Raw genomic sequence first — 27,575 nt, 5'->3', positions numbered from 1 at the left:
CCAATCACTCATGATTTTATCTAAAGGGAATCACACCCCCACCACCCTGAGTCCCACCCCCACCCTCACTGGAGACAAGAATCCGCTTATGTGTCATGGGGCAGATCGGAAATAGCTCTGGATTCCACCCTCACGTGCAGGAAGGATTGTCCTCTGTCTTTGGGAACATCGCGGGCCAGTCCGATGTGTGTCGGGACAGGGCGCCACCTAGCTGCTGCACGTATACAGCACTCTGTGATACAGATTTATATATTTACCAAAAAATCATATCTGGCACAACTGTAATCCAATCATTAAATGGCATTTAGCGGGTTGCACATCCTTAGCAGTGACTGGATGGACACCAGGCAGGCAGGAGCAATGTGAGACATGGTGATAACATAAAATACAAACCTGGGGGGCCTCAGTCCCAGAGAATAGCCTTTATCAGTTATTTAGTATGATGGCAAACAAACTGTTTCCGATGAGATATGATGCACCTCGGATAGCAGGCCTACGGAGTAATAACAGAGTAATAACAGAGTAATGACAGAGTAATACAGAGTAATGACAGAGCATAAGTCACACAAGTTCTCTGAGGTCCTAAGCAAGGTCTCTCCATGGTCCAGTCTGATAGCCATTCATCCCAAAGCTACCTAGATGCTGTTTCATCATTTATCTGTGCATCCTGCCCCCCAGCATGTATGGGCTGGATGGTGTATTAATGATGGAATCATCTAGAAAGGTAGGTGTGAGGAATGACCCCCCCGGCTACCCTGAGACTCTGACAGCTCTGTGTGTGTGTATGGGGATTATGTTTATATTACTTTGTGCAGGGCACATGTTCCCCACAATGTACTAAAAACCTCTTATTTTGACATTGTGGGGACCATTTTTCAGGTCCCCACAAAGATCTGTGAATATAATCAAAAAACAAAAATGTGAAAAGCCTCATATTTTACTTATGGATAAGGTTAGGACTGGGTAAGGGTTAAGGTTGTTATGTTGGGCCAGGAGTTTTCCCTATAGAATTGAATGGAGAGTCCCTACAAAGATATCATTACAAACCTGTGTGTGTGTGTGTGTGTAGGCATGTGCTGTGTATGTGAGTTATGTGTCTATGTTATGCATATGTGTTTGTGCATGCACATGTGCTGTGTATGTGTGTGTACACACATGCTGTATATATGTGTGCATGTGTTGTCTGTTATGCATGCGTGTTATGTGTGTGCTGTGCATGTATGTGTGCATGTTATGCATGGATGTTATGCACATGTGTTTGTGTCTGTGGGACGCGTGAGTACATGTATGTGTGGACCTACCATCCCCCCCCCCCCCCTGCATTAAACATCATCTCATCTTTTCAAATATTTTTATAACTTATTAGCAGATATGCAAATGCCGTCCAAAGTGTGAATTCATAGGCATGCCGGTGGCTGCCGCAGCCGTACATGCAGCGTTACATAATCAGAGCCTCTGCGCATCGCAGACTCAATGATAAATTCAGCACAGAGTCAGAGCCAAAGCGCTTCTCCCCGGCTCAGACTGACGTGTGTTTTTGGTCACCAAAAATGACGCGACCCCCCCCCCCCAGCAGAAGGTGTGCGTTTTGCTTGTTGCATGTTTGTCCTCACAGAGTGGATGGAAGAGTCGTCTAGAACGCTGTGGTTTCACCGTCATCCTCCACTGCTGGTCTGGCCCTCCAGCTGGAAAAGCCCTCAACCTGGTGAAACAGAGGGCATCAAACCATGCCAATACCCCCCACCGGTTCCTGCAGGCCAGTTCTTGGCGCCATCTTAAAGCTTCTTTCAAAGACTGAAAATGCCACGGAGATGAGCTAAACCCTGCAGAGCTGAGGAGATAGTCTTCAGCAACAAAACATATTTTTGTGTGTGTGGGTGGCGAGGATGCTTAACTCCAGACGGAAAGCTCGCTCCATTCCCACCCTGAAATTTTCCATTTTCACTCAGGCCAGCAGGAAGAATTAAACTCGTCTGAGGTTCCATGGCATTTTGCTCGGGGAAGGTAAGCGCTCGCCATGGGAGCTGGACGGGGCCGGCCGGCGGCAGGAGCAAGTCTGCAAAACCGAGTGCAGCGAGTAAGAGCAGCCAGCCGCCCGGCGGGCCGGGGATCTGATGGATTGTGTTGGCCTTATAGTGAGGCCGGCCTGGCAGGATGCTGTCATGAAGTGTCAAGAGCATGATACCCCCTTTGGCTCCGAACAACTCTCTGCGCAACAGGAGCCTCGAAGAATTCAGTGAGTCAAGCACATAGAGGCAAAAAGATGGAGCAGGAGAGAGGGAGAACGGAGAGAGAGAGAACGAGGGAGAGAGAGAGAGAGTGCTGAGGCTTAGCTTAGCAGTTTAGCCAAAAAGGGAGATTTCCCGTGTCCTTTGATGACACTGGCTGACGCACGACACCCCAAATGGATATACAGAAACACACCACCCAGAAAGCAGGGGGGGGGGGGGAGTGGGGGATCATTAGCTACAAGCCAGTGGGATGATCACGTTGTTCCACGTTGCACATATCAGAAAGCTGCGGCATAACTCAACTTCCAGCTTCATCTCCAAGCTACTTCGGGCTTTAATCTGTCCTCGGATCTTTTACTAAATTCCCCTATAAGGTAATTTTATAAAGCCCAGAAAATCGAGCGCAGTACCCATTAATTTGCAGAGTGAATGTGAACAAGAGGCAGGATGTAAAACAGACTGAGTCACGGCTGCAGAGAGGCTGTGCTGAGCGGTAATAGTACGTTTATGAGTGTAAGGAAGGAACCGGAAAAAGGGGATCTCAGAGGACACTGCGGTGAGCCGAAAGTGTGTTTACACACAAGTATAAGGGAGGGACTGAAAAGGCGGGACCTCAGATGACACTGCTGAGCAGTAACAGTGCGTTTACACACAAGCGTGAGTAAGGGACTGAAAAGGCGGGACCTCGGAGGTAACTGCGCTGAGTGGTAACAGCGCGTTTACACACAAGCGTGAGGAGGAGACCAGAAAAAACGAATTTCGGAGGACACTGCACTGAGCTGTAACAGAGCATTTACAAATCAGAGAGGAATGGACCACAAAAACTGGACCTCAGAGGACACTGCATGGAGCTTGTAACAGCACGTTACACACGAGTGTGAGTAAGGGAGCGGAAAAACAAGGCCTCGTATCAGATATCCCCCAGTGGACGGAGCTGGAGAGGCACAAATGAACAGTTATTCTGTAATAAAGATAAAACATGATACAAGGAGGTGTGTATTCCAGCAGTAAGTCAAAGTAATGAAAACATTCACTTTAAGCTGTCAAGTAAATTACCAACACACACATCTGCGCGCACACACACACACACAGACACAGGTTTGTAATTATATCTTTGTGGGGACTCTCCATTCATTTATATGGGGAAAACTCTAATTGAAACATGACCCCTACCCAGCCCTAAGCTTAACCATAAAGAACCAAACAAAATACGAGACATTTTTAGTTTTTTGATTGCATTCATGGATCTTTGTGGAAACCTGAGAAGTTATCCCCACAACGTCAAAATAACAGGTTTTTTTAACCTTTGATTTGGTCCCCACAACGTAATATAAGCATAAAACACACACACACACACACACACAAACATTTGGGTTGCCAGATTCTAGTGTTTGGCCCCACAATGTGGTAAATATAAACCCACAACCACACACACTCACTCACACATACACATACACACACAGACAGACAGATTCGAGTGTTCACAGTCCTCCTCTCTAATGTTTATATCTGTTGTAAATATTCACAGTTTACTGCCATCACCTCATGCTTCATCAAGCCTTTAAAGAGGACGGCACCAAAATGCCCAGCTGAATCAGACACTTCTACTATGTAACAGACACTCCTGCCCTGTAGTGGACACTCCTCTCCTGTATCAGACACTCCTGCCCTGTATCAGACACTCCTGCCCTGTAATGGACACTCCTCTCCTGTATCAGACACTCTTGCTGTTAAGACTCAGCATGACAAAAGAAGCGACAATCCACATAGTGGCTCCAATTAATCAGGTTTTTAGTAACAAAACAGAACATAAAGGAAGAAACAGAAAACAAAAGGACCACAAGGGGAACAACACCAGGAACAACAATGCCAAAGGTAGGAAGGAACACATGGAATTACAATAATTAATATATGGTAAGTGTAACTAAGGATCAGACAGAAAAGAACCACAATTAACCATTGAGGAGTATAACAAGAACAGGCACTTAAATGCATTGCTAACAAGACATGATGCAGGACTGGTGTGAACCATAATCAAATCAACAATCATTATAGTATGGGGCAACAGGTGGGGCAATCTACAGTTAGACACTATAGACTAAGAAACAGGAACAAACACTGATGGCTGTCAACATCAGGAGAAATCAAGGAACACAAGTAAAACAGAACATAGACAAGGAACTATAAGCCATCGAGAACTGCTGGCCAAACAGGGAGAAGACTCATGAGGAGGGCCAGACTCGTCTCCTGTGTCCGACACTCCTGCCCCGTAGCGGACACTCCTGCCCCGTAGCGGACACTCCTCTCCTGTATCAGACACTCCTGCCCCGTAGCGGACACTCCTCTCCTGTATCAGACACTCCTGCCCCGTAGCGGACACTCCTCTCCTGTATCAGACACTCCTGCCCCGTAGCGGACACTCCTCTCCTGTATCAGACACTCCTGCCCTGTAGCGGACACTCCTCTCCTGTATCAGACACTCCTGCCCTGTAGCGGACACTCCTGCCCTGTAGCGGACACTGCTCTTCAGTTTCTAGATTTACTGACAACGGAAATGTGAAAACCAAGAAATCTGTATTTACCCAAATGTTCTGAGTCCTAGTGGTGAAACGGAAACCCCAAAACTGCTCATGTTCATGTACTGCACCTTCGGCTGACGTGCCAGTTTGTACAATCTTTCCCCACCAATTAGTCGGTTAACTGTATTGGATTGTGTATGTTTTAATGTCCATATCTTAAAATGTAATATGTATTATTCATATTCTTTATATGTCTACATGTTTATATTCTATTTATTTCTCATTCGCACTATGACCTACATTTTCTGTGGGATAACAGTAAGGTCTTAGTTACAGTCACATGCAGACACCACTGTGATTTTTTTCTTAGATGTTTCTGCTGGCTGGATTGTATTTGACTGTACACACACACATGCTCCAGTTATCTGGCATAAACAAACTGTCCCACAGGTGCACCGGGCTGTATATGAAATCTGTATAATGTACCATATCGCAAACTTGTGAAAACTAAACACTAGCAAAGAAACAAAAAGTTGTTTTACTAGCATTCTTACTATGGGAATAACATATTATTTATAACACTAGAATAGTCGAGATGGGCGTGCTTACAAATGGTGAGGACAAAAAATGGCAACAATGGACTCCCTGGACTGCCCCCTCAGCCCCTCCCCAAATGACCACTACTCCTCCCATGCTGCCCAGCCTCTGTCTCTGACCCCCGTATCTTAGGGTTGGGGGTTTGCCCATGATAAATTTTGCCAAATGAAAATTCCACAGAAAACTGAAGATATTACCGTAATTGCATGCACTCTCCTCACAACCACAAAAAAATCCTTATTAAAAGTCCTACTGAAATGAAAATGATATGATCCTTTATTTACCATTTGCACAAGTACGAGTACAAAGTACTTTGGCATGTTTCTTTTCACATATCCTATAATGATCTCCTTTTGAGACATACACAGTTATACACAACTGAGAGCAAAGCTTGAGTTCTGAGGGCGGATCAGGCTATTTATCTGGCACACCCTAGAGGACTTTGTGTGACTTGTCTTAATGTAATAAGGTTCACCATTTCTGGGCCTGTTCTTTCATGTGTCACCACTGACTAGGACTCGGGTGACACAATTAAATTTCTCTATGATAGTGTCCCCCCCTTCATTCAGGTATGGGAGGGGTGAGGGTGAGGCCAAAATAAATTTCATCGAATGAAAAAAAGTAGAGTATACCAGTCTGCGCCTACCCTGCACACTCTCCTCACCTCTCCAAAAATCCTTATTAAAAGTCCAACTTTAATTAAATCCCCCCCACAATACTTTTTGCCAAGTTACCCAAACTACAGTACATTTCACCCTCCAGCTACCGGACTGCTACCAATGAAATTTGCGGAGCAGGGGGCTGACAATGAAAAAAATATATAATCTTTATTTTAGAATATTGAGACCATTATCTCACATCCCACATTGTGACTATAACTGACCTGTGCAATGTTCCTGTGTGGTTTGACACAGAAACTTTCTGATTACAGATGGCTGTGTTCATAAGATGACAAAAACCTCCCTTTATATCCTCTGATGCCACCTATCACTGCTGTTTCGATTTTGGAGCCATTTGTCTCAAATGTAACCGTTGCAGATTCTCAGTTGTAGATTAAAGATGCACCGACTGCATCAGCCGACTATCGATATTGACCGATACAGCAACAGTTGCCCATCGGCTGACGTTTAAAAATGAGCTGATATTTACCACCGATAATCATTTTTAAAATGGTGACCCATATTGCTTTGCACAGCCGCATACTAAACATTTAGAAAAATGTCTGCTGTGTGAAATTATATCAACGTTAGCGAACATGACAGTGAAAAAACATCGGTCTGCTAAAATTTCACAAGGAGGATCTACTAATTAACATTCCAACACAACAAACTTTAAGGTGAGACAGTGAAGAGTTTCTGAAAACCAAATCCATTCCAGTAAAGAAGGCTGCAGTATTGACAAATAATCCTAGTTTACAAACGGCAAAAGGAAATTCCATGAAGACGAAATACAAAGATATTACTCAGAAAATTACAGGACACTTGATGATCAGCCCTTCTCTGTTATAAATATATAAAATCCGGGACCGGGAGATACATGCATTTCAACCAGTTCACGCGATCACACACCACGCCTTGTGTTTCTCACGCTGAGAAGTAAGGGTTAACGCCCACCAATGTGTCCTGTTATATAGGATTAATTAATGGACGAGGTGCCGGTGTTCTGACGAGTTGAGCTACCTATCGAAACGTGCTATCGAGCCTTTCGGCGCATGTGCAGTTCCACCGTCTTGGAATTAGGGTTAGGTTTTAGGGGTTAGGGTAAGAGCTAGGGTTATCGATTAGCACTACGGTAGCCTAACTCGACAAAGTAGCTCAACTCGACAGAACACCGGCATACGGAGTGGAATTTTCTGCCGAGTTCATATTTGCCCTGATTGAGTTGGACAGAGTAAATAGCCACCTACCAGCCAATCAGGATACAGCTTCTGTTGCATATGATCCTGCTACAAGCACGTTATTACGTGGATGCGCACACATATGGGGTACAGACAAGGTGGAAGTGGCAGAGTAACATCCGATGAATGCAGTAGGCAGGGCTTTAATGTTTCACACATTGACCGTGAGAAACACGCTGCGTCTCTAACAGATGTAATCTTACTTCAGACTTTTGATGAAACTTGAGAGCCTTGGTGTACAGTTATAAAATATACTGCTCTGAAACTGTTGTTGTGTGCCAGACTTGGCGTTTTCTTAAAATAAAAAAAATATCTTTTCATATTTTTTTGGATGTAATAAATTTATTTGGGTGGAGTGTCCCTTTAAACTTATTTAAGCAGAACCTCCCAAACAATCGGTATAGGTGTCAGTTTTAGAAAGAATCGGCGATCAGTATGAGCCAGAAATTTCCTTATTGGTGAATCACTAGTGTAGATATAAGTGGTAACAAGTTCCATCAAAGATCAGCTTGAGTAAAAAGAATAACAATATCAAATACAGTTGTGAATAATGTTCACAAGGTCAAATATCTTATTATAGTCACCCTTCATTTTGCTGTCACTAATAGGTGTTGCTTCTATTTTGGTGTGATTTTTCTCAAAATCACAACAAAGATCCAGACCTTCAAAGGTTGAAGAAAATCTATCAAATACTTCTTGAGTTATCATGCAAACAGGATCAAATGTGTGAATATTAGCAGTACAATTAACAGCACCAGTCAGCTCGTTAGTGTTTGTAAAGGAACAGGCACATACAGCTAATCATAGACAATTAGTCTGTAAACTTTGGGTCCTAAAAAGACATGAAATATAAAGAAATACATGCTGCTTTGGAGTAAATCATATTTAAGAGGAGACATTCCTGTTACACTACAGATATCCCCATGCCCCATGGCATGAGTCAGTGTGGGAAGGGTCCTTCTTATTGCCTATTTTAGCCCCCAGCTGTTCTCCAGCACCCCCACGCGTACACATGCACAACCGCACGCCCGCATACACGTACACAACCACACATCCATGTAGAGATCAAAGGCCATTGTGTCCTTCTGCCAGAGCTGGCATTATGTAACGCATCCGCGATGAGAAGATTGCACCCTTTCATGCGCCTCGCTGCACAGCTTCCCAGGAAGCACTAATTAGTGTCAGGAAAGGATTTGTTGCTGCTAACGAGCCGACGGACTGCAGTAGGCAAAAAAAAAAGGAAAACAGTGAAAGAGCAGAGGTGCTTTCTGGGTATGAGCGCAGCGCAATAGCCGAATCGACAGGCATTTTAAAGATGACTTTAGGGCATTTCTGTGCCTATTATCTCACCCAAAAACATCCATGCAAATCTTCCAGAGACTCTCAGAAAGTATTAGTGTCAGAGTTAAAAAAAACAGAGACTTCAATGAAAGTGATGTGTAAAAAGCAACACAGAAGAATTTTAGGTCTACCAAAGAACTTGAGCAATAGACCAACTGCCGGAACTTTGTTTACAGCATGAAGAGGGAGATCCTTAATAAAAACATAAAGTCTAGTTTCTTTGGATTTTGGTAAATCATCGTAATCATTTTGGCTTTTCCTAGTGATGGTTGTGGTGATTTTGGTCCTGCTCTGCTGAAATATTGCACTCCGACAGCACAAGGGTATCAATAAAATACAGCACCCTAGGGAAGATGAGGGACAGCACCGAGCATGCGGGCCACACGCAAACCAGCCTCCCAGACGCGTGAGAAACATCCCTAAGGTACTGCCGTAAAAGTCACATGAGACTGCCGCCTTCAAAGACGGCGAAGATAACCGTTCCTTCAAAGCCACTTCTCCGCCCGTTCTGATTTTGTTTGCTTTTGTAGTGCAAATCCCGGTTTTCCGAAACATCCCCATTGATGTGAAAGCCGATCCCTCATAGTGAATGTAGGAAGAACAGACGTCCTGACCTGCCTTTGATGCCCCTAATCTTGCTCTTTGAACACATTCCCTCAGTAATATTTTATTAGACACACATATGCAGGGCCTCTATCAGGAAGAGACGCCGAGCAACATTCCTAGGAATCCTATTTTAAGGGGCTGCGTCTGTTACAAAGTGGCATCACTCAGCATTTAACAGGTGGGATATCAGATACCAGACAAGTGTGTGTGAGAGACACCCTTAGCATGAGACTCTAACAAAGATTACTGGGAACCAGTCAACAATAGTATTAAACTATTGAACTGGTTATTGAGACAAATCATCAAATTTCATTATGCATTGGGTCTCATTCACCAACCATCTTAGAGAAGAACTTTCTTCTTAGAACCGACTTATGTAGTATTCATGAAGATTCTGACATTTATCAATGTTTTCTTATTTGGGATTTGTTCTTAGGTAAGAACAAAATCTATGGACACGTGCGCATTTGAGTGTTGAACAGTTTGTGCTAAATTATTGCTTATGGTGTTTTCTTCAATTCGGCACTTGTACAATATTACAGGTTCTAAATCACAGAAACATTTTAATCATTTATAAAAAATTCCTTTCGACCTGTCTGGGATCATTTTGACCCCAATAATGATTAAAATTCTGTTTACGTGTGTGTGGGGGGGTGTTTAATTATTTAATAATCATAATTTTAAGAATAAACACTTATTTGAATAGGACTAAATAATAATTATAATATATTAAATTGTAATATTAAATATTAATTACCATTATTAAAATAATATTTTGTGAACATTTTATAATTTTATCATTATTAATTATTTTTTAGAATTGTTACTGAATAAGTAATAGCATCCCATGAATTTTGTTTTGTGTTATTTTAAATCCAGTACTGATGCTACTATATATTATATTAAACATTACAGCTCGTTTGCTGCTCACTTCCTGTGGTAGAATCTCCTCCACAGAGTCCGGTGCTCCACCATCTTTACATTTTCGTTTGGGCATTCTTGACTTCTTTCGCAAATTTTCTTCTTAATTTCCGTGTGGGCACTCAGTAGTGCAGTCTCATGCCCTTTTATGGGGATCGGCGTTTACCTATGCTAATTAGGAAAAACTGGCACACGCTTTCGGTTTACAAGGACGCTGGTATTCATCATTAAAACATATTGTAGTTTAAGGACATGTCGCAAATCTGACACAGACTTTTCTTAATACCTCAAGAACAAATTTAAAAAAACTTAGGATGACATTGGTGAATGAGGCCTATTGTTTCCACGTTAAGGCAACAAATATTAAAGTGCTTACAAAGAAGTATAAGCCACCATTTTTACCTTCTTGAAAGATGGTAGCTGTCTCTACACTGAGTGTTTTTCAGGCACACTGTGGAACTCCCCCCCCCCCCCCCCCACCACCCTCTCACTGATATTTGAAAAGGAAAAAATGTGTTCCCACCCAGATTACCCTTCGGCACCAGACAGTTGGGACAGCTCTATCAGATCGGCCTTGTAAACAGAATGGTCACGCGAGCAGCCCGCCTCACCGGCCCAACAGAGCCCGTCCAAACACATCTGTGAGAAGAGAGACGTCCAGCAGGGAGAAAGTACCGAGAGAGAACCGGGAGGTCCATACAATGATGCCTTGGGGGGGGGGGGGGTTCACAGAGGGTGACTGTTTGGGGGGGGGGGTGTTTACAGAGGTTGACTGTTGCAAGGGGGGCATTTACAGAGCGTGATTGTTGCAAGGGGGGTGTTTACGGAGGCTGACTCCAGCAGAAGAGGGGGTGTTTGGAATGGATGTGTTTTTAGACTGTTGGGAGAAACCGGAGTACCAGGAGGAAACACGAAAAACTCCACACACGTAAAGCTGGGGCAGACACCAGAGGCAACTCTGCCAACCACTGCTCCACTGCGCCACCTGGTGTTCAAACTATGATTTGATAATAGAAGATAGTAATCAAGGGTGACAATGATGTTTCATTCAGGGTGACAGACAGTAATCAGGCACAGACACACCAACAGCACAAAATTTCCCAACTGGCCAGTGAGAAACACTAATGTATCGATCAGGCTGGACTCACTGGGGTGCTTTGGGGAGAAACATGTCATATAATGGCCAGGCTACAGCTGACTGGCTCCATGGGACTCACAAGGTCACCTTGAGGTTGTGTCGCCAGCTCCGGGTAGTGAGACCGGCAGGGCCGCGCGGCACCTGCCACATGGACTGTCTGCGGAGGGATTTAACAGATGCGTGAGCTTTATAGGAGGCCACTACCCCCGGGTAGCACAGTGCTAACAGTCTGAGGCTGCTCTGTTATTGAATATAAAAATAAATATGATAAATAAGACAGAAAATGCACAGCTGGCAGGGGAGAGGGGTCAAAGAAAATGTCATTTCCCTGGAAGAGACATGCCAGAGGATTTAAATTTCAGGAAGAGGATTCAGTTGGAGGTTATTGTTGGTACAGGACCAGAGACACCACAGCCTCAAACCACCGGCATCCCTGCCTTTTCCCCACAGATATGTATCAGCCTTTGTCTGTTAATCAAAGGGTGTAGTGACCCCCTGCCTGACACGATTCCTGGGGTCAAACCTCCACCTGCATCAGGGCTCTGTGTCCAGGGGTTATTGAGCGTTGGCGCTCCTGCCCAGAGGCTGCAAACACGGCCTCCTTTCTTTCTCCCTCTCATCCTTCCTCCCTATTTTTTCTGCTTGTTTTTGTGTTTTGTTCTTCGGAGTAGTGAGTACGCCCCCATCCTTACTGTGATTTCAGAGGCATCGTGTCCGTGCGCATGATGCCATTCGGTGGTGAGTTGCACTCGGGAGGGTGCCCATAATGCATTGCAGCGATCGGTGAGGCAGCGTCCCGCCCACTGTGATTCTCTGCCATCACGCGCGGTGGTAATTATTGATCCCAGCATGCCACAGGCTAATAAAATGTTGGCGCTAATTAAGTCAGTAGTTCATCCCAGAACACAAACAGTCAGACGTGAAATAAATTTGAACGCTTTCATGATGCCTGGTTAAAATATCACCTCCATTTTTGTACAGTGGTAGAAAGTGTGAGTTTGGGAGGGGGTAGGACAGTGCCCAAGGAAGGGATCAGGGAAATACTGTGCCCCCCCCCCCCCCACACCCATCTGCAGGGTGGATCGTGAGACATTTAGAACCCAAAGCACCTCCCAGCTCACAGATGCACCCTCACGGTGACACTATGACACTATGAGATTCAGGACGTTAACACTAAAACGTGCTGTGAGCCCTTCTACGGAGCAAATGGGGGGAGCTGTAAGATCATGTTTGTGTAAAGAAGCGTGCGAGTGACAACTAAGCCAAAGGAGACGAAACTCCTTCATCCGGGGCGGGGGGCGGGGGTATGACCTCTGAGGCACCCGCAGCTGTAGGGTCCGTAATCCCCCCTGGCCGCTGACACCGCCCCTTTCCTGGAAAGAGAGGCGTCCAGCCCACAAACTATCACTGGCAGAGGGTGACGAAAGTGGGGGCCATCCGGCTGGCAGGGGCAGAAGGAAATGCGGGGCCGCCCCCTGTCTGATCGGCGTGGCGGTGGGGGGGGGGGCTTCGCCATGGCCCTGCTGAGCCGTGCTGACGAATCCCCACCGTTGCCATGGATGCCGGCTCCCTGGTAACCAAACCGCCTTGTCAAACTCAATAATGAATTTGGTTCAAAATCCTTTGCAGAGCTGTTATCGGCACAGGCAGCCCCCCCGACACGGTGCTCACGGCTGGCAAACGCAGGACATCGCCGCCGGTGTAAACAAGGGAATCGTGACACGTCGTCCCCAGGGCCAACCGGGTCGCCATGACAATTTGTGTCCCCACAACCTGTGACCCAGCAATTAGGGTGAACGCATCACCGGCATCCTATGACTGAGGGGCTGTTCCCTTGCTGCCCCAGAGTCGTGCCCCAAAACAAACATGCTGCACCGTCGCTCTGGTCTGAGACTCAATATGAGCAGAAATGGGTGTCAAAGGGACAACGGTCACCTAGGAGAATTTCAGCAGAAGGCTGGGGCAGTCGCTGATCTAAAAACATTCCCCCACCCTGGCACATCTGAAGCTGCTGGAGGCAAGAACAAGTGTGAATGAAGAGAATGAGGCAGGTTCTCCAGCACCACACGGGTCATCACCATGAGGCTCTAAGGAGAGACCCAGGTATGAAGAACTTTAGAGGAAGGAGATTGTGAGGGAATATCCTCCTGTGAAACAAACAGTTGACATTACACACTGCATTGCTCCAGCTCTCATCTGAGGGCTGATGTTTAGGCGCGCTGAGAAGGCTGTTTATATAAATGAATATGAATGTTCAGCTGGATAAAGTCAAGGACCACGCCGCGTTTTTGTGGTGCACTGTCTCAACTGCGCTGGCAATGTGACACACGGAAAGTCATCTGGCATCATTAACAGATGCATCTGCGCCCAGCTGCTGATGCAAACGGTCTTGCCCACTGAATCTCCTCTGCTACCTGCGGCATGAATGAAAAGTGCTCACAGGGTGTGGGGCTCGTCATTGTCTGTAAATGAAGCAGCCCGTGGCTCAGAATCGCTGGCTTGACCCCCCTCCCCGCCTCCCCATCTCACGCTGAGGGGTTCGACAAGTTCAGGATGGAGCTGAAGTCTAACCCTCCGTACTGAGTGCAAGCATGTCCGAGAGAAAACTGCTACCCTGAGAAAATCCATCTCAGAATGAAAGACACAGACTGGAAGAGAAACAAGATTCTGAGCCTTTTATCTCTGGGTTCATATCTAGTCTAGGCCACCAGTGAGAGGATTCCGGTGGTCTTACAACAGCCTCATGTTGTCAGGCACCAGGAAAACAAAATCAATACTCATTTGCAAGTATAAGAGGCCTGGCTGGAAGCGGTTATGTAAGCGGGAGGTGCTCGCTGTGTGGACAGCAGAGCATCCCTCGATCTGCCAAATGATAGCAGGGGAAAGCTATTAGAGAAACCCAATGCGATGCATATAGAAACCCAACACAATGCATTTAGAAACCCAACAGAATGTATTCAGAAACCCAACACGATGCAACCAGAAACCCAACATGATGCAATCAGAAACCCAACATGATGCAATCAGAAACCCAATAGGATGTATTCAGAAACCCAGCGTGATGCATTTAGAAACCCAACACAATGCATTCAGAAACCCAATACAATATGTTCAGAAACCCAACAGGATGCATACAGAAACCCAGTGCAATGCATACAGAACCCAAAGTTCAGTATACAGGCATCCTGTTTTATATGTTTGTGCACATAGCTGACCTTGCTCTCATTTTTTCAGACATACACAGGGACAGACACCTCTGGAGCATTTTGGGGGGATTAAGAGCCCAACAGAGAACCAGAGACCATCCAATCACAGGCACAGGGGCCTAACCCACTGGGCCACGCACACACACCACCTGCTCAAAGTAAAATCGTTTTCTCGCAAAGCCAGATGATCACGACATGACAGCACGTAGGTAACACCCGTCCAGCCTATATGAAGCATATGAGGACACTGAGGTCCATGTTGACATGTCGCTCGTCTGTAGCCATGGCTGTGCATGTCCTTGCGAAAACACCAACAGAGACTGCCAGCCCACACCGGGTACAGAGAGATGGCGACATCCGCCATTAAAAGCCAGTCTGCTGCCCCCAGCTTCACAGCCCTCTTAAGTCACACTGCCCCCCCCCCCCCCCAGCAGGTCATTTTCCGTCATCTCCTCTGGTGTTTCCCTGCCACAGATATATGACGCCGTGCAGCGTATCTATGGATAAGTATGCATGGTAACAGTTGCCCTTAGCTACGGCGGCTAAGAATAACTCTGTGAAGCTGAGGGCTCAAAAATCATTCATAAGAATCTGGGCAGTGTAGTTAATAAGTTTTCTGTGATAGGTCACGTATTAAACACCCAGAGCCTTCAGAGCTACATTACGATGATGTTATAGAATGAATCCCAAAAATATCATCATCCTCTGCATTCATACCTATTAAACATTCTTAGCCCAGTTCTTTATAACCAAATGTGACATATCTCCTCTCACTCATAAAATGCTAATGAAAAACAAATTAAATACAGCCTGCCGAAATGTCCGCTACAAGGCCACATACTTTTGGCTCGTACCCCAAATCCATCCTCTCAAAACAGCATCACTGAATTAAACACCCTGACATTTTTTTTTACCTCCTGCTCTATAAGAGGAATATCAGGTATTCCATGAAATATTTTGACTTCATGGTGCTTAACGTGTATATAATTAGCGCTGGGCGGCCTTCCAGCCTGAGGACCGTCGATATCCGTCAAACACTTCATCCAGGAAAAGTATTTTTGGATGCGACTGCAGTGAATGGTGTTACCTCAAATACCGTAAAACACCCCGGAGCGCATTTCCCCACCAGAACATGCAGGACGCATTCCAGCAAGGAAGAGACTGAGCGTTTAGTCAACTGAGCCGTAACAAAACGCACTGCTGTTTGACCCAAACAAGCTGAAAGCATCATCACTGGTGAGCACCACTGTTGCCTGCGTGCCTATGATTCGATAAACAGAACAGTTTGAGGACACATCCCACCCAGTGTAGGAATGCGGCCACAAACGGCGTAAGACGCGGCTTTGAGCGCTGTCGACGCGCTGGTGCGGTTTGTAATCTCCCCTCGTTAACTGCACCTCATTTGCATGCGGTTAATTACTGGAGCTCATAGCAGGTGCAGTTATTGTGAAAGCTGCCTTGCCTCCAGGAACAACGTGCCAATGTGGCTGCAAGGAGGAACCTCAGTTACTGTGTGTCGCAGGAAGAGCATGACCCCCCCCCCCAGCTACCAAGGTCCACTCTGTGACACTGAGCAGCAGGTATAGCTTAGCGCTGGTGGATGGGGGACCATATTTGGGTCAGAAGACGACCACCTTCCTGAGTAGCTGAAATTCCTCCATCCATAAGGATGACCGCTAAAGTTCTGCCCTCCCCCCCTCCCCCTGCCCCACCCGCATGCTGCCCTACTTAGCTGGAAAATGAAATAGTGGAAAATTGGCCATGGGGGACCCCCCTGTCCCATTCCTCAGCCAGCAGCGTTTGCCTCCCACCCCCCCAAAGGGCTTCCCTCAATGTTATGACCCTGTGATGCACATATAGCATAACGAGGCCTCCCCTGTCCCCTGGGTATCCCACCTGTGTGTGACGAGCAGGGGCCCTGTGATCTGAAACCCCGTCGCAGCTGCTGGGAGGGGGGGGGCGCGTTCCTTAGGCCCAGGGCGCCTTAGGGCGATCGCGGTGCTGTTCCCCGGGACGCGACCATGACCTCGGGTGGAGAGATATTGGATTCCTGACTGAGGAGGGAGGAGGAACAGACCTGGGACAAGGTGTCCCTGGGTAACGGAGGGGCTTCACTGGCAGATTACTGCACCACACACCCTCACTGCGAGGACGGCTTTAATGTTTCACTGCGGAATTTCCTCTACAGAAGGATTCTCAGAAAAATAAAAGCATTAAAATGCTACATGGTGTGACATAATTTTTGTCCCAACCAAACATCAAACATAATTTGTAAAAAAAAAACACTATATACACACACACACACATATATATATACTGTATATAGGCTGTTTAATTGTTCTAGTGAAATTTGAGGAAATTCTTTTGGAGTTGAGTTGGAAATGTATCATAAAGTTTTCCATTAAAACTAATAGAAATGTCTTTGATTGATTTATGGTGGTGTTTCAGGAACCGAGAGAAGGCTGTACGAGAGTGAGCCCCACCCACACCCCCACCCACACCCCCACCCACACCACACCCACTCTCCCCAGGGACACAATTGCAAATCCCTGGCTCTCTCCCCAAATTCCACTCCCCAATCTGGGCCTGACGGCTTTGCAGGTATCCTCTGTTTTGGTGTGTGTGTGTGTGTGTGTGTGTATGCGTGGGGGGGTGGTGCTCTACACCCACTTTTCTCCGCCTCCTTCCAATGGTCGGTCTACATTGTGGCCTGAAATAAAAACGCTCCTTGTGCAGGACACGATTTATGTAACTTCAAGGCAGATGAGGATCCGAGGAGACGCGGGGGGGGGGTAGCAGGGGGGCGGGGGGTGAGATTACATATTAGCATAACAGTTAAACAGCATTGTTTGAACTCTTCCTCTGGTAAAATAAAGAGCAACGTGGTACGGAGAGTTCAAGCTCACTCCTCACGGCGCTAGGGGGAGGGGCCACTGTCACCCAGGAAAGGGCATGACCCACAGGAGGGTCTGTGAGTCCTGATAAGAGGCATTAGGGCAGGTCTCCATGGCAACCAGCTGGACAGGCTGCTACGCTCTCCGCGGCTGGTGAGTGACCCCGTTTCCTGAGGGAAAACACCATTTAACAGGAAACACACTGTCTGACCGTACATTTTAAAGCATGGCATATATTTCATGCCACGACTGAAGCCCTTTATTTGCAGAATTTGGAAAAATGAAGCAGGATGCGGCATTGGATGCTGCAGCCCTGCGGTACGCTGCCTTTCCCGTGAATCATCCAAACGTTGACAGCTGTCTATCTCGCTGCGGTGTCCGGTACTTGGAGTCAGCGATTCCCCACCTGCATGTCACTACTCTCCGCTCGAATCCCTATGAGCCTGTCCACCTGATGTTTGGGAAGGACAGGTTGAGTCAGAGCAAACTCACTGAGTCATAGCGAGAGACAGGTCCTGTGGTTTTGGGCTTAATATATGCTGGAAGAGTCACATTCAGATCACACTCAGACTCACTGAGTCATAACAAATCACAATGAGAGCCAGGTCCTATGATTTTAGGATCAATCTATGCTATAAGAACCACACAGCCCAAACAGTGTTACAGGTGCAGTTAATTAATAAATGATTTTCAACTGAGGCATGTTTCCAGAACAGTCATTTATTAATTGCTTCGTAAAAACCTGGAAATCACTTAATTGCTTGACAGTCTATGAAATGATTGATTTTTAAATAAGCAATTTCGTATTGCGAGGAATTCTGACAGCTTTGGTTTAGTGCAATAACCTGTACTGACACAAAAATACTGATGTAAATGCGCTTTTAGGGCGAAGATACATTTAAATTTTAAATAATCGCTAAGGTAATAGAAGATTACAGCTTGAGCAGCACAGGGCCAAGGCCTTCCTTCTCTGTGTGCAGCAAATGGGGGCTTTTTCACCTCTTTCCAGGTGAATTAAACCCACAAGCTCTTCAGACAGGCACAGACTGTCCCAGAGAGAACAGGTCTCACGTCTTTGCTCCCCCCCCCCCCCCCAAGTTGAGCGATCACCAATCATGCCAGTCAGGCCTGCCCACCCCGGCAGGAAAGTTGCTCCATCTCCTCTCTTCCTCTGCAACTAAAGGCCCATGTAGGTGTGGGACTGCAGACAGGACGTATAGTTTAAAGCTGATGTATGGAAGCCCCCCCTGCACATGTAATGACATCATTAATTATGGATGCACTGCACCAGCCTGACTAATGATAGGAGGTACAGTAGGCGGAGTAGTGGTGACCGAATCGCGTGATTTACCTGCTGTTGGGAAATTGCTTTTGCCGCAGGAAAGGGTGAGAGACAGTACCGCCCCTTTAAGGTCATGTGACAGGTAGTTATCCAGCCGTCAAACCCTTATAAACATGGTGACCAATCGGCATCCTGTTTGGACCCCACTCTGAAATGTTCAGCATCGATTTAGCAGGACACTGCATGCTGTCCTTTCTGAGCACGCTTTACAGAGAGACGGCTAGTCAGATCAGCGGCTAGGTGAGGATCCCAGCAAATACGCTGAAGATTCCATCAGAAATCCACAGAAATCTCTGTGACGAAGGTGAAAATAACTGCCAGAAGCCTTCGAATCAAGTACAGACTGGTCCTTCTCAGATGCTTCCCCTCCATGAATCTCCTGGGCCGAATCGGAAATATATAATCCATAAAATACATGCAAAAAACCGACTGCCTTCCACAGTCTGCGTGTTAGACATCGATACCAAGCGAACTGCATCTTCGAGCTTCACTTCTGAGGCTGTGGGTAGTCAGAGAGCCTTGATCGTCATAAATCAGGCACTTTCGTGTGGTTTCTGTTCCGAAAAAACTCCATTACATTAATGGCATCGCTCGACGTGCCCCTAACGAGATTCCCGCTAATTGAAAAGGCGCAGGCCTGATTGCAGCTCCTTCCCGGCAGTTGGAGAAATGGAGGCATGCGAACTGAAGCGCAGGAAACCGTCCGCGAGACGGCGTGGGAATGAAGGGCAGCCCCACCTTCACATTAATCATCCACCCCTCGTTCATCGCTACGCCCTCTTTCTCCATCCAGCTCAGAGAAACGGGACATGATGGATTAAAAAGAACATCGGGTCCCATTAGCCAGTGCCCAGCTGCCAGGCTGAAATGAGGAAAGATGAATGTTGCAGCCTTTCCTAGTCCTTTAAAGAGCCAGCAGAAGCAGCCACTGTAAACGTGATCTGACAATCAGGCCAGGATGTCTGAGGTCTGCCAGATGGAGGAACGGCACCTCACTCACTCCCACAACCAGTGCTATCCATCAAGCAAGCTCTGGGATACAGGAGTCACTGGGACAGACTGGGGGGTGGAGAGGAGGAGGTCTGGAGGGGAAGCTCACACAGGACACAGGTGTCCGTGTCAGGGAATGCTGAGATCAGTGGGATTCTGGGAGAAGAAAGAAGCAGGAAATGTGGACACGAATCAGTGGTTGCCGTTTGCGGCACCAACAGACGCACTGTTGCTGGGGAAAAAAGATCCAGGTCGGAGCCAAAGTCACGTTCTAATTTTCATCTGAAGGGTCTCAGATCTTGAGAAAATGGCTCTGTTAGGGGCTTAGACTTAACTAACCAGAATCCCTACTTCCTGGTGCTGAGGTTTCTCTGCTTGCACACAGGAGGTTTACAGCCATCTCGCCGTAGAGAGCATCACTCCCCTCCTCAGTAAAAGAAAACCATTAAGGTTAATGGTGGCAGCGATGGAGGCACCCAACCCGGACAGTTTTCAAATAAGGTCGACACATGGTTGACAGGAAGCTCCTGTAACAGGAAGAGGAAGTTAACGCAGACTGACAGCATGCGAGGGCTTCACCCGCAGGGAGTGTAAATACCACCCTGAGACAGCGGGCATTAAGCAGTGAGGAAGAAGCCCTTTCATTTCTATTTGTTTGTCCTTATTATTGACAACTAATGGCGGATTTAATGCAACAACAAAGGCCTCTGTTTACCCCACGCCTGCCTGCATCCTTCACGAGACGGGACATTGGATCCAGCAGGACTTTGGCAGCTGCTGGGAGCGACAGCGACAATGCAGATGGACCCTCTTTGTAACCGCTGGAGTCTGAGACAGATGAGTGACATGTGAGTGACAGGGACTGTCAGGATAAATGTCAGCGCGACGGGGAATCCCGGTACCGTGGCAAAGCGCCACGTGCTGGGGAACAAGTTGCGAGGAGAGAATGGGAACGTCCAGCTGGGGGCGCAGTTATCACAAAGCCCATCGCCCTGTGAATGTGGAGGACAGGCTCAGCGTAGATGGTGTCCATCATGCAACAATAAAACATGACAAAGGTCTGAAGAACAAGGAAAAAAAGATGAAGGTATGCAGTGGCCCCGAGTTGAGCCAGGCAGGCGCTGAAGACAGGCCGAAGGGCATTGCCCGCGATTGCTACCGCGCTCAGGGTGTGAACTCTGCACGACCCTTTCGGTCGCTGACAGATTACAGCGGGCTGGTATCACTGCATCCCACATACACTGCAGCAGGGGGTGAGTGAGTAACATCTGCAGAAGTTCAGTTTAATAAAGGCTGGCAGAAATACAGCTAAAAGCCGGCGAGACAAGCATTCGGGGACACCGAACACAACTGACATGGTGTGTGGGGACTGTAAGAGCTACAGAGCTACAGCCTCCTGCCTCGGTTCCCCGGCTCTGAACTGGCCTTGAACTTTAACTGGGAGCTGAAGCGGCTTTGTTCCGCTTGGCTGTACAGTTAATCTCCAGGAAGTAACGCTTCCCCATCTCCGAAAGGGGGCCTCCTCATAAACACAGCCATACCAGCGACCTCACAGGAAAACCCCCTGCAGTTCCAAAATAACACCTCCTGCCACATCTACCCACTCATCAGAGGCCTTTGTCAGAGGTGAGGCCTGATTTTCACTCGTCCGAGCAACCGGAAGCACCCACTAATCCATCACGATTGCTCTAATTATGAATAAATACTCAATATCCCTTCCAGTTTGTCCCGTGCATGGAGTATTCAGCTCCCTAAGAAAGGTTCCAGACTTAGCTTCACCAGAAAAATCTGTATAGAGGGGATGAATAATAGATAACAATGGATAGCCAGCATGGAATCTGCAGATAATTCTGAGAGTTTGCAGTCTGGACCTCTAAAGCAAAGACAAGCTGGTCCAGGGCACAAACCAAGAAAACCGAAGTTGAATTGTATCTGTGAGCCTGTGTCGGTGCTGTATGCACCTTCACTGTAAACGGGTGAAGTCTGTTTATCTGGGTACATTTCTCTGCATGGAGCGAGAAGGCCAGACCAAGAGCTCTGGGTGAAGGACCGCCTTCGTTTAAATAAATGCTTTCTAACCTTAGTCATCTCATTTATGCTAAGACTCACAGCCAGCCCTCCAACAGGGTCAAAGAAAGGCACAGTAGCAGGGCACAGAACTGGGGCACAGAACCATGGCACAAATCCAGAGCATAGAACCAAAGCACAGAACTAGAGAAGAGCACAGAACTAGAGAACAGAACTGGGGCACAGAACCAGAGGTCAGACCCATTGCATAGAACCAGAAAAGAGCACAGAACCAGAGCACAGAATTAGGGCATAGAACCAGAGACTGGCATAGAACCAGAACACAGAAACAGAGCACAGAACCAAAGCACAGAACCAAAGCACAGAACCAGAGAAGAGCACAGAATGATGGCACAGACTCTGGGCTCAGAACCAGAGCACAGAACTAGGGCACAGAACCAGAAGGCCATTACGGAATCCAACATCATTGTGTGAAAACTCTAAAGCTTTGGGGGGGGGGCGCTCTTCTTAGCATCAACGCTAGGAGTGAAGCAGAGTGTCTGGCCTCCAGCTGACTGAACGCCACAATCAGGACGCCGCTGTCCAGAGAGCATCTGGGCCGAATCAATCGCTTTGGCTGAAAGGGACGAGCCGCCTGACATTAAAGCGAGTTCATGTCTGAGCCACTCGGGCCCGACTGTAAATCCTGATGAAAGGCGACCAAAAATAACAGCATAATACTGCCCCTGCTAAGTAGCTGAGACATTAACGGAGGAAAATAGCATAGCTGCAATGTATTTGGTGAGAGGGATTATTTACGGGTCATATGGGACAGTCCCATGTCAGCCCTATGACAGTCCCTGTGAAAGTCCCATGTAGACCCTGTGTAACGGCCTTGTGTAGTCCCTGTGACAGCCCCGTGTAGTCCCTGTGTAACGGCCTTGTGTAGTCCCTGTGACAGCCCCGGGTTGTCCCTGTGACAGCCCCGGGTTGTCCCTGTTATAGCCCTGTATAGTCCGTGTGACAGTCCCATGTAGTCCCTGTGACAGTCCCATGTAGTCCCTGTGACGGCCCGTGTAGTCCCTGTTATAGCCCGGTATAGTCCCTGTGACAGTCCCATGTAGTCCCTGTGACAGTCCCGTGTAGTCCCTGTTATAGCCCGGTATAGTCCCTGTGACAGTCCCATGTAGTCCCTGTGACAGTCCCGTGTAGTCCCTGTTATAGCCCGGTATAGTCCCTGTGACAGCCCCAGGTTGTCCCTGTTATAGCCCTGTATAGTCCCTGTGACAGTCCCGTGTAGTCCCTGTTATAGCCCGGTATAGTCCCTGTGACAGTCCCGTGTAGTCCCTGTGACAGCCCCAGGTTGTCCCTGTTATAGCCCTGTATAGTCCCTGTGACAGTCCCGTGTAGTCCCTGTTATAGCCCGGTATAGTCCCTGTGACAGTCCCGTGTAGTCCCTGTTATAGCCCTGTATAGTCCCTGTGACAGTCCCATGTAGTCCCTGTGACAGTCCCGTGTAGTCCCTGTTATAGCCCGGTATAGTCCCTGTGACAGCCCCAGGTTGTCCCTGTTATAGCCCTGTATAGTCCCTGTGACAGTCCCATGTAGTCCCTGTGACAGTCCCATGTAGTCCCTGTGACGGCCCGTGTAGTCCCTGTGACAGCCCTGGGTTGTCCCTGTTATAGCCCCGTGTAGTCCCTGTGACAGCCCCAGGTTGTCCCTGTTATAGCCCTGTATAGTCCCTGTGACAGTCCCGTGTAGTCCCTGTTATAGCCCTGTATAGTCCCTGTGACAGTCCCATGTAGTCCCTGTGACAGTCCCGTGTAGTCCCTGTTATAGCCCGGTATAGTCCCTGTGACAGTCCCATGTAGTCCCTGTGACAGTCCCGTGTAGTCCCTGTTATAGCCCGGTATAGTCCCTGTGACAGCCCCAGGTTGTCCCTGTTATAGCCCTGTATAGTCCCTGTGACAGTCCCGTGTAGTCCCTGTTATAGCCCGGTATAGTCCCTGTGACAGTCCCGTGTAGTCCCTGTGACAGCCCCAGGTTGTCCCTGTTATAGCCCTGTATAGTCCCTGTGACAGTCCCGTGTAGTCCCTGTTATAGCCCGGTATAGTCCCTGTGACAGTCCCGTGTAGTCCCTGTTATAGCCCTGTATAGTCCCTGTGACAGTCCCATGTAGTCCCTGTGACAGTCCCGTGTAGTCCCTGTTATAGCCCGGTATAGTCCCTGTGACAGCCCCAGGTTGTCCCTGTTATAGCCCTGTATAGTCCCTGTGACAGTCCCATGTAGTCCCTGTGACAGTCCCATGTAGTCCCTGTGACGGCCCGTGTAGTCCCTGTGACAGCCCTGGGTTGTCCCTGTTATAGCCCCGTGTAGTCCCTGTGACAGCCCCAGGTTGTCCCTGTTATAGCCCTGTATAGTCCCTGTGACAGTCCCGTGTAGTCCCTGTTATAGCCCGGTATAGTCCCTGTGACAGTCCCGTGTAGTCCCTGTTATAGCCCTGTATAGTCCCTGTGACAGTCCCGTGTAGTCCCTGTGACAGCCCCAGGTTGTCCCTGTTATAGCCCTGTATAGTCCCTGTGACAGTCCCGTGTAGTCCCTGTGACAGCCCCAGGTTGTCCCTGTTATAGCCCTGTATAGTCCCTGTGACAGTCCCGTGTAGTCCCTGTTATAGCCCGGTATAGTCCCTGTGACAGTCCCGTGTAGTCCCTGTGACAGCACCGTGTAGTCCCTGTTACGGCCCCGTATAGTCCCTGTGACAGTCCCGTGTAGTCCCTGTGACAGCACCGTGTAGTCCCTGTGATAGCCCCGTATCAGCTTCGAGACCCGGCCTCCTTCAAAACCAAATAAATCAGCCTAAGGGAAATGCACACTGTGCCCCCCCCCCACACACACAAAAGGTAATTGTAAATCAATCTGGAAAATGTATGGGCAGCCAGGAGCAGAGCCCCAGGACCCAGGACCGGGGCCAGGAGCTGTGTGGCTGTACACGGGCAACACTGCACTCTCCTGTACACTAGTGGCCTGCCAAGGTCGATTTTTAATTAACTACTTACTTATAATGACTCTCGGGTGTTCCCTAGTGTGGTCTCTAATCCCCCCCACTGCTGGACCCGTGGGCCCCTGGCCCCGTCCCGTCTGTGGCCCCTCTCCCTCATCGGGAGCATTTGGGTATGAAGCGACACAAAGACAGGGATGCGGGGAGCCCCAGTTGTCACTTCCTACGTTCCAGGACAGCTGAGGGACAGAACTGTGCTTATTTCATGGACGAGTGGGAACAAAAGACATGTCATGATGTGAAATAAAGCTTTATCTGCCATTTGCACAAGTACATGTACATTGTGCTGTAGCCCCCAAATAAATGCACACTAATTTAAAATAGGGTATTGTTTGTTGCCATTAAGTGAATTCCCCAGTAAATGCTAGAGAAGTGCACAGAACCCCCCCCCCCGTGTGTTTTACTGTGTATCATTTCATGCTGGAGATCAAGCCGTCACGCACAGAGACCCCTCCCTCTGGGGATACTCCACTCCCGTTTTGGAAGATCCCTCCTTTCTGTCTTCCCAGGGCTTGTGTATATTTGCATCCAGCCGTGCGTGTTTGTATATGAAATGCGAACGGAATGTTCCATTCGTCATGCTTATCGGCCATAAAATGCCGAGTTCTCCGGGACATTCCACGCATTTCCAGGCGACAGAAACGCTGGATTGTGGGACGCGGTGCCACTCTGTCAGTGAAATGTCGGCAAGAGGCTCCTTCCGGAGCAGATGTTACGCTAGTGGTGCCAACTTGGCACGTTCCGCAGGTCTGCAACACGAATTCTCTGAATAAATACGCATTTAAAAACTCAAGCCACATCTCCACGGAGCAGGTGCTTAAGGGCTTCTAACGCTGGCTTGTCACCACGACACTGCGGACCTGTCCACGGTGATATCTGCAGGCTCAGAGACACCCCCCCCCCCCTTGTTACACCAGGACAGGGAAACATAATATGGGATGCCTTTGAAACTCAGGACGGGTGTGATCAGTGGGGGTGGGGCTTCATGCAGACAGCCTGCATGGGGGTGTCCGGAGCGATGCTGCAGTACGGCGCGGACAGGATGTGGGGCTTATCATTTGTTAAGGACAAAGAGGAACATCTGCAAACGTGTTAGTATGGTGACAGTGACAATGACAACCCAGAAAATCTGTCATCGCCAGAGTGATGATGCATTCCCCTTCATTTAGGGACCCCAAACAGCATGGACTGCTACTGTTTAAGTATTTAGGGGGAGGGATCCACTTACACATTCATCCATCCATCCATCCGTCTGGCCATCCATCCATCCACTTACACATCCATCCATCCACTTACACATCTATCCATCCATCGATCCATTCTGGCCAGGGATGGGGGGGGGGGCTCCCAGGCAGCACAGGCCACAATCCTGGGGTACACACTGGATGGGACCACCTCCCCGGTCCAGATCCTGATCCTGCACCTGATCCTGAAGAAGATGGATTTGCGGAGCAGGGGATTCCCCCTTGTGTTTTGCTAAGACTTTGTCTCAGTTCGCCGCTGCTCTGGGTGCCACTGCCACCCGCCACCCCGCCCCATGTAACCATCCTTTCTCGCCCTGCGTGAGGCAGCGCTTAGAGGGAAAGCGATTACGGCATGATGGTCATGCTCCTCTTATTCTCTTTGCTGTGTTTCAGTGGAAACAGGACTTAAAATAGCCCCCCTCCCCGTCTTTATGGAGGATTACAGGAAGCTATTACGCTTTCCGCCCTAAGGCGACTTAAACGTGGTGTCAGGCTGCACCCTCCCTGTCGTCTGCCCCCCTCCCAGACCTAGGGGGGAGGAGTACCTGTTGGGACACGTGGGACGAGGCACAGAGGTTGAGGCAGACATGAAGCAACTGTGCAAGAGACAAGAGACGGTGACACCAGCCAGCAGCTGCACGCATCAGCAAAGCCAGCCCCTTACATGTAACTCTGCTTCACTCCTCGAAGGAGACCCTCCCTCCTGAAGGAGAAAGTGTGATTAAGTTGGCCTTGCACTCAGCAGGAGACGTCTCCCGTCCTTGGTTCTGGTACTGCCTTACGTCTCAGAGTCGATCAAGTCCATGTATCAGAACCATGACCTTCGAATCAAGCTGGGCTCACAATCGCTCACTCTCCACCTCCAGGAAGGTCCTAAAGGCTCACACAAGGCCAGCGTCGGGTGGGGGGGGGGGGGGGGCGTCTGAGGGTGCGCCAACCTACTAAATATGTGGGCGATTATTAATATTGACTGGATTGTAAAACAAACGCATTCTCATTTGAGTTACGCTGAGGAAAAGGAGCATGTCGAGTGTCCGCAGCGGACGGTCCGTGGGTCATTTCCCCTCCTTGGCCAGTTCTGTGTGACTTCACCGAGTTATAAGATAGCAGCTTGTGTCATACTCCTTTCTGCTCGATCTGTGTGTTTTTAACGGGCTTTTTTGTCAGACTTTTCGTCTTCCTTCTGGAGAAAACCCCACTGCTGGCCACCGAAGCCGTTTCTGAAAGTGCAAGGCTGATATAATTATAATTGACAGTAATAGCTGTAAGACCAAAAAAATAAAAATAAAAATAAATAAATAAATAAATAAATACCGAACAAGTGAGAAAATAGCTGCTGATTCATCTGGAAAATGTCTAGTGCTGCTCTTGGCCGAGAGAAAGAGCACAGGGCTGGCTGAGGACGTCCCCTCCGACTGAGATCTTCGGCTTCTTTGGGTTTAGGCCCAAGATGCCCGACCTGGCAGAGATCTTTGGCTCTTTGGGGTAGACAGTGTATAACTGCATTGATCCCTGTGTGGAAATTCTCTTTACAACTCCCCAAAGGGCAGCCACCTGTTGTGGCGCACAGGGAGCTGGGTGTTA

General features: G+C 48.1%; 1 protein-coding gene across 2 annotated transcripts in view; it reads right to left on the bottom strand.

The window, feature by feature from the left end:
- The window catches only part of kcnb2b (potassium voltage-gated channel subfamily B member 2b), a 56,946-nt gene that overhangs the window by 14,015 nt on the left and 15,356 nt on the right, over positions 1–27,575 (bottom strand). The window lies entirely within an intron of this gene.

Source organism: Paramormyrops kingsleyae, chromosome 15 (assembly GCF_048594095.1).
Source record: "Paramormyrops kingsleyae isolate MSU_618 chromosome 15, PKINGS_0.4, whole genome shotgun sequence".
Classification (NCBI taxonomy): domain Eukaryota; kingdom Metazoa; phylum Chordata; class Actinopteri; order Osteoglossiformes; family Mormyridae; genus Paramormyrops; species Paramormyrops kingsleyae.
The sequence above is the reverse complement of the archived record's forward strand: the minus strand, read 5'-3'. Positions and strand labels throughout refer to the sequence as shown.